A 6,334-nucleotide genomic window follows, 5' to 3' on the forward strand; every position below is an offset into this window, starting at 1 on the left:
TCAGAGCTCCCACTGACTCTGCATTATGGTGACCTTACGGTGAGCTGTATAGCTATTTCATTACATATTACGTTGTAATAATGGCAGAAACGAAGTGTACAATGTAATGCACTTGAATCATCCTGAAACCACCCTCCCCCAGCCTTCGTCTATGGAAAAATTGTCTTCTACAAAACTGGTCCCTGGTGCCAAAAGATCGGGGACTGCTGGGTTATGTGGCTTACGGCATTGCAGAGCAGCACTGCTTCTGCCTGCGTCACCGAGGCTGGCCCGGGTGCTTTTTATAATGAAAACTCTAATACGATGAAAGCAAATAACAACCAAGCATAAACTCTGCGCTCAACAGACAGAAACGCAAGTCAAGGAGGAGCCTGGACGTGGGTTGTACGTGAAGAGAGCGCTGCCAGGAGAACGAGAAGGAAGGACGAGAATGAAATGACGTCTGAGCTGGACCCTGCCGCTCAACACAGAGACTTCAAAGATGTCTCTACTAACATCACAGAGATCTAAATATGCTTTGGTGATCTTAGTAACATGGCTGATTCTGTCTAACCATGCCAGTGTGAATCAAATGAATCAGAATTTTAAAGTGCTTTTCTGAATTGATATAAAATTTTACATCACGACCTTGAGCCTGGAAAATATGTTCCCTGTCTTTGAAGCTGCTGTGAAGGATCAAGTGCATGAGTTTAAACAAAAGTGCTCTGAAAGCCAGGAGGCCACAGATACACATGCAAGTTGATGTTATGATTAATCATCACTATTTAGTTTTTTTTTTTTTTTTTTTTTAACCCAGCTGTTATGGATACTAATCTTTGGTGCTGGGACCAGCAGATGGTGTAATGGTTATGTCTCTGGACTCCCACATGGCTGACTGTGGTTCAAGTCCCAGACCCAGGGACTTGAAAATCACGCTGGGCATGTGTGCATGTATGCCCAAGATCCCAGGAGGAGAATGGAGGAGAAAGGATTGAGACATGGCTATCCCCCTTGGGAGTGATTTCTCATTTTTCCTTTCACTGTCTCAGTCTCTCTCTTCCTGGCAAGTACATGTTCCCTAAGGCAAACACCTCTTAAAAACTTTTTTTTGGTGCTTCTGAGAAACTTTTTATTAAAAAGCCCTTGCACTCTTAAATTTTTTGGATAGAGATATTGTTTTGACCTCAATCCAGAGCCCACCTTCTCATTTGGACGTATGTAAATTGGCCTTCAGCTGCCAGGAGCTGGGCTGGGGCTGGAACTCGCTGTAACCATTTCCTCTTGACCGCTCCTCGTTTTACAGTCAGGGTAAGGTACTCCTCACACCCCTCCCTGCCCTGGCATGGCCTTGTCTGCCTTTTGAAGTCAGGGCTTAAATGACAGTTACATGGGCCCGCCCAGCCTTTCACCCGAAGACCTGGTGATTCAAGACGGGGTGGGACTGGGTCCAGGACTGCTTCCCTAGAGTGGAAGCAAAAGCTAGGGGGGCCTCTCCCCACTCCCAGAGCAGGGGTCAGGCCGGTGACCCCGTGTGCTCTTGCTGCATAGGGCGCAGGTCTTGTTGGGCGGGTCCCTGGGAGGTGGAAACATGCATCTGTCAGCAGCTGTTGTGTCTGCTTTTCATGCTCATGCTCATGCTCGTCTGTTTCCCTGTAGGGATGAACATCAAATTCTGAATATTATTGGGGTGCTGGGCCAGCTGGTCCCTGGTGTTCTGCTGTTGAAGATGCCCCTGGGTTGGGCAGTTGGTTCTTGTCAGAGTTATGGAGATGAGAGGGCCCTTCCCTCTTTCCTGAGCCTGTCTGGACCTTCAAGGAAGGCAGGGAAAGGAGACCTCCCTGTTTGCTTTGGCCTCTGTCTGGCAGAGGAAAATGACAGTCATACTCCTTTCCATCAGTGATTCATGAAAAACACTAAAGGTACACGTGGGGTGAATGAAACCTGCATGTCAGGTTCTCACTCAAAACTCGCTACTCTGTTTTATAAAATCAGCTTTATTGAGGTACACTTTATGTACAATAAAATATACCCTTTTAAATATACAGTATGGGGACCAGCAGTTGTTGTATTGGCTTTGTCACTGAACTCCCATGTAGTCGACTATGGTTCAAGTCCCAGATCTGGTGGCTTAAACTCATGCTGGGTGCGTGTGCATGCATGCCCAAGATCCCGAGAGGAGAATGGAGGAGAAGGGATTGTGGTGTGGTCATCCCCCCTGGGGGGTGATTTCTCGCTTTCAGTTGGTTTCTCTCTTTCTTTCTGGTGAACGCACTTGTCCTATAGCAAAAGCCTCTTTGATGTGTGTATATATATACACACACACACACACACACACACAAACATACACAATATGATGATTATACACCAGTGTAAATGTCAGTATAATCAAGTTAGAGAAATTTCCTATCACTTCACCACCCTCAATTTCCCTTACTCCTCTTTTTTTTTTTTTTTTTTTTTAAGAGATCTTTGCTCTAGGGCACCTGTATTTGCTGGAAAGACAGAGAGAGAGAGAGAGTGACAGAGTGACAGAAAGTGAGAAACCACCCCTCAGGGGGGATGCCATGCCTCAATCCCTTCTCCTCTATTCTCTTCTCAGGATTTTGGGCACACACATACATGGACCCTGTGTGAGTTTCAAGCCACCGGGTCTGGGATTCAAACCATGGTCAACCATATAGAAGTCCAGCGCCTTAACCACTATGCCACCTGCTGGCCCTTTGCCCCTCTTTTAAAAGTTATTTTTTTCCAAAAAAGAGAGACAGACAGCACCCCCAGCAGGGTTTGAGGCTGTGATCCACCCCATCTCAGCCAGCCTGACCCTGGTGCATGTGTAGATGTGCACCTTCTGTACTCTATACTCAGGGAGTTGTCTGGTTTGGAGCCTGACCCTTTCCATGTGGGTTGGTCTCACAGAGTGTTGTGTTTTGCTGCTGGGCCACAGTCTAGCTCCCTCTTGCCCCTTTGTGGTCAGTCTGGCCCACTTCTGCTTTCTGTCATCATAGTTTTGCTCTTTCTAGAATTTCATATAAATTTAATCAAACAACATGCATTCTTTTGTGCCTGGTCCTTTCACCGAACTTAATGTCTATAAAATTGTTGTTTGTTGTTGTTGGTATCAGTAGTATTTTTTAATCATTCCCTTATTTTTTTTAAAAATAACAATTTATTTATTTATTTATTTATTTATTTATTTATTTATATTATCATTATTATTCTTTTAATTTGACCAGAGAGAGGCAGAGAGACAGATAAAGAGGAAAAGTGAGAAAGCAAACCACCAGGTCTGGGACTCAAACTGTGGTTGGCCATGTGGGAGTCCAGCATTTCAACCACCGTGCCACCTGCTGGCTCCGTGGTTCTCTTATTTTTGACCTTGCAACAGGTGGTCTTTTCAATCCTGTGGCATTGACCCTCAGGGTTACTGGAGGTCTTCTATATATGTGCTGGATTTTTAATTTTTTTCTTTGTTTTGTTTTGCTAGAGGGTGCATGCTATCACCAGAGAGAGAAAGTGAAAAAGCTACCCCACAGGGGAGATGGTCATGCTGCTTCCCCTCCATTCTCCTCTCAGGATTTTGGGCATGTATGTACACATACCTGTTGTGTTTTTCAAGCCACCAGGTCTAGGACTCAAATTGCAGTCAACCATGTGGTATCCAACACCTTAACCACGTGCCACTTGCTGGCCCTCGGCTAAATTTTTATCTCCTGCCTCTTTGTGGTAATCTGGGCTCTTTCTCCATGCCGGCCTTATTCTAGGTCTGTTGCAGTGCTGAGCTACTTCTCTGTTTATTGTTCTGTTCTGTTAAAATGATACATTATCTTTTCTTTTATGTAGGTACTTTGATGTACCTGTAGACATGCTACATTTAAAAAAGTAATTATTTTAAACTTTAAAATAGGAATATATTTTAAAAAACGCCAACAGCACAGAACGATGTACAATGAGAAGAAAAAGTCTTCTTTCCCATGTCCTGTTCTTATTTCTTAGAGATAGCCACTATGAATAGGTTGGTGAATATCCTTCCTTGCCTTTCTACGATGTATCCTTTCCATGTCCAACGTGGTGTTGCATGTAACCAAGTGAAACCTTGGCTTTCAAGTTCTTGCCTTAGCTCAGTGACATGCACTGAAAGAGATAAATCTGGCTTCACTTTTGAGCTACTCTTGGTCTTTTTTGTGTCATTATTGAAGGTCCCTGGAGAGCGTTCAGGAGAGAGACACAAACACACCTACCGTGTCTCACGGCGCTTGACTGTAAGCAACAGAAACCATTGTTTCCTATTGGATGTAATTGGTGCTCACAGTATTCTGGATAGCTCACAGTATCTCTGGTTAGCTCACAGCGGGGAGGCTCTGCAGGTAGAAGGAACTGCAAAAATTGTGTTGCGGAGTCAGGTGGGCTGAAATATTATGGCCACTGACAAGGGCCCTGTGGCTGCAGCTTGCAACACCTCCAGGCCCACTCCAGACCCTGCTTGTTAGCTTCCAGGACCGCTGCAATTGTCACTTCTGAGACTCGTTGTACTGGGACCTCTGCCTCCCTGCAGACTGAATGGGTTTTACAGAGTTCTTCATTTCTAACTCAAACATTGGATGGTGGGCGGGTACATCCAATTGGTAGTACCAGCTGTTCATTCCCTCCCTGTAAGAGAAATGGGGAAGGTAAGTCTTTGGCATCTTCAGCTGCTATTGTCAAGGAAACTCTGCTGTCTAAAGAGAGAATTCCCTTGATAGAGATTTGGATGCTGAGTGATCCAAAAGAATGAAAATGACCTTTCACTCATGTAAAAGGCCACTCTACAAAACCCCTTAAAAACATTTGTCTTTCCTCTATCCTCCAAAATCTGTGTCTCTCTTTCTTCTAGACTCTCTGTCTCTTTGACTTTCCACCTTGTACATTTCTTCTACTGCCTTGTGGAACTTCTTCCTTAGAATGGTCTATGCTTTATGGTTATGCTTTTTTATGAGTGACTATTTTATGAAATTCAGAAAATAACTTTTTTTGGTCCCTACCACATGCATGTGTAAGAAAGACCAAGTATGTGTGCGTGCTTTGCAAAAGTGGTGATGTACTCCATTCAGCTTGGTACCTGCCCCGAACGGCATAGATGAAGACAATTCCATTTTTTCATACAGAGCACTTGGTTTAAAATATTTTTTTTAATGCCAGAGATTGTGTGTGCATGCAAGAGAGAGAAAAAGAGAAGGAGAGAACCTTCTGATAAGGCCTGGTTATGCCACATTTCTCTGTTCTCCATTCTTCTAAACTGCCAGGATTCTGGGCCTGCACACACTTGTGTGCCCGGCATGTTTTCCTAGCCTCTACAGTTGGGATTTGAGCTGTAGTCGGCCATGTGGGACCCAAGTTCCTCCACAGAGCACTTACCACTGCACTATGGGGCCTGCTTTTTAAGTTTATTTATTTCTTCTGAGACACACACACATATACACACACACACACACACACAGAGACAGAGAGAGAGAGATAGATGGACAGGCACCTGTAACAGGACCCTCACATCAAGATTCTACTCCGGGGGGCTGGCAGATGGCATAGTGGTTAAGTATAACAGGGCCCTCACATCAAGATTCTACTCCCGGGGGGCTGGCAGATGGCATAGTGGTTAAGGTGTTGGACTCCCACATGGCTGAACGTGGTTCAAGACCCAGACCTGGCAGCTTGCTTTCTTGTTTTACTCTCTGTCTCTCTCTCTGGTCAAATTAAAATAATAATAAAATAAAAGAAAGATTCTACTCCCGGTCTCATGGCCCAGAATCATGGGCATGTGTGCTCGCACCTAGTGTGCACAGGGAGACCTTGGAACACAAACCTGGGACTTCCCATATGGATTCATCATCACGGAGTGCCGTGTTATCATTGATGACCTGATTTAGTCTTTTTGATGGCTGAATGGTGATCGAACAATGATTTATTTAATACATCTTCTCCTGATAGACATTAGCTGTTGGGAGTCTCCGGGAATTTAAACAATGCTGCAACTTTGTGCATGTATATTACTTGTCTATATAAGTAGGTATATTGCTTGGTCTAGCTGGAGAAGAATTTGAACCCTTACCACTCCTTGGTGTGAAGCTGTTGTGGGCTGGGAGGACCTCCAGGGTCGGCTTCCTGTGAAGTCTCCATATGCCCGCAGGTGGATGTGGAAACCTGCGTGAGGTTTGGCAGGAGGTCTACAGTGAGCAATGTCACAACCACAACAGTAACTACACACACAGAACTTCAGGTGACGGCTCCACTGTGACCAGCACCTGTCACCTGAGGCTTCCAGATTTGATGAAAGCCCAGAAATGGCTGAATTAGAGGAGGTACTTGGGCCTTGCTTGGCAAT

This window comes from Tupaia chinensis, unplaced genomic scaffold (genome assembly GCF_000334495.1).
Source record: "Tupaia chinensis unplaced genomic scaffold, TupChi_1.0 Scaffold000511_1, whole genome shotgun sequence".
NCBI lineage: Eukaryota > Metazoa > Chordata > Mammalia > Scandentia > Tupaiidae > Tupaia > Tupaia belangeri.